Consider the following 2,422-nt stretch of genomic DNA (forward strand, 5'->3'; position numbering starts at 1 on the left):
TTACTTTTTCGCACATTTTTGCGTCCAATTTTTATTCATTTTAATTATTTTTTTTATATTTTTTATCAAAATGTCCAGAAGAAATAAACAGGAACAAATAAATAATCATTTGATTTTTATTTATTTTTATTAAAAAGATTTGAATTTTTATTTCATTTTAATTGTTTAAAACTCATTTTTTATTATTGAAAATATCCAAGGGCATTGTAGGTATTTTGTTTAATTTGGGAACCCTAATTCATACTTTTGTGCTAACTCTCTTGGCCAATGGATTAAGATCATCAATGGCTCTCAATTTCCAAATGAAACTCACATGGATCATCAATTGGATTTAAAATAGAAAATAAAAAAGTCAAGAAAATAAAATAAAGAAGAAGGAAAATTGGCACTGAAATAAAAAACTCTCTCCACCCACCAAGAAGCAACACGTGTGGTCTCAACATTCGGACTCTCTCTCTCTCTCTCTCTCTCTCTCTCTCTCTCTCTCTCTCTCTCTCTCTCTCTCTCTCTCTCTCTCTTAGTTTTAGAATAAAAAATGAATGATAAAAGGAGAGTGAAGCTCACTAAATGAAGCTCCAACGTCCAAATTTGTTTCACCAATAACAAAATTGCTACACATAGACCTCTCACAATGAGAGAAAGGTAAAAAAAATGTTTTCTTCTAATTCGAATAGCCAAGCAATGCCCTATCATCTCTCTCTCTCTCTCTCTCTCTCTCTCTCTCTCTCTCTCTCTCTCTCTCTCTCTGTGTGTGTGTGGTGTGTGTGTGGTGTGAGAAAAAGAAAAGAAGACTTCTTTACTTTTCAAATCCTCTTCAGACTCATTCACAAAGGGACCACTCCCTCACCTACACGTGACACCTCTTTTTCTCTCAACCAATACTCTCTCTTTTATGACTATTACAACTCTCTCTTTCTAAAAGGACCAATCACTAGCCCTTGTCTCATCAAACATCAAAAACAATTTTGTCATCCAAACACTCAGAACATTCTCTGACTATAATTTCAAAAGAAGAAAAACTCAATATACTCTCTCTCTCTCATGTTGATTTTAGATAGGGGGAAACAACATTTGAAAAAACTCATAAACAATCGTCTTTATTTTCTCCGTCGTGAAATTGAACCAATAACACCTCATCTTATTTCCCTCTTTGTCGGCGGCCACCACCCTCCTCCTCACCAACAACCACTCACAACCAGCATAAAACTCAACCTCCACCACCGTGTTCCGCCACTGTTCACTCTCTTCAACCTTCCGTCATCAACATCATCAACCACACAACTCCATATGTTTTATCCTTTCCACCATCGCACCTGAATACTCCCACCGTCATCAACTTCACTATGCCTAAGATCCTTTTCCATTCACCACTATTGAAACATATTACCACCCTTAAACAACGCAAAACTCATGGCCAAGTCCTTCCACTTCCGTGCTCCCTCCGCCACGACCAATAACCTCAACCTTCATATCATAAACCTTCGATCTATTTCCTCATCAACCTCCAACCATAACCATCGTGAGCAACTAAACCACCAGTCTACTAGAAACCAACCTCTGTCACTATTCACGTTGGGACTCGCCCAAAATCGGGCTTCCCATAATCTTCAACATTTATCCATGCATCATCCACCTTATTCTAGCGAAGTACGTGTTCCATTTTACCTTCGACAGCAACACAATCTCACCACTAAGATTTTGTAAAGCAGCGCTTCCAACAATCTTCATGCAACCACTTCGAAGCCACCACGAAGTTTCCGATCAAATTACGACAGCAACAACACTAGTAAAAACATCATGTCAATGATATTGTTGCGTCTGGTAACTTTCGAATCAATTTCTATGTGTTATTTTCATTGTACCCGCTTTTATTATATTTAATTTTTGATTTGATTCTAGACTTTGTTGTTATAATCACTATAATAAAATATATGTGTGGTATTGTTGCTCCTATTTTTATTTTGTTTCATTGCATTGTGTAAATCGGATTTAGCCTGCAGATTCGACATCATTCAAATGTCGTTATGCCGCCGAATTTATGTTCGATATATTGATGTGACATGTCGGTGCATATGCGTGATATTTTGGGTTGCATTTGACATATTTGATTGTCTTCTATAGTTGATGAGATTCTTGTCGGAGTGCTTCACTTTATTTCTCTTAATGTACTTATGGCGCCTTTTAATAAACAACCTCATTTCTTCATCATCCGAACACTCATCATCACTAGTTCCACTATCATCTATATATTTAGTATAGGACTTAGAACTATAAGCCGTTAGAGAAATTGACTTCTTGTCCACCTCATTTTATTTTTTATTCTCCTTCTTAATATTATTCTCATGTTTCTCCAAGCACATGAGCTCTTGTTCATTTCTTCAAGCTTACCAAACATAGTAGTAATGTCTAATGTCAAAAGGTT

The sequence above is a fragment of the Lathyrus oleraceus genome, chromosome 4 (assembly GCF_024323335.1).
Source record: "Lathyrus oleraceus cultivar Zhongwan6 chromosome 4, CAAS_Psat_ZW6_1.0, whole genome shotgun sequence".
Taxonomy (NCBI): Eukaryota; Viridiplantae; Streptophyta; class Magnoliopsida; order Fabales; family Fabaceae; genus Lathyrus; species Lathyrus oleraceus.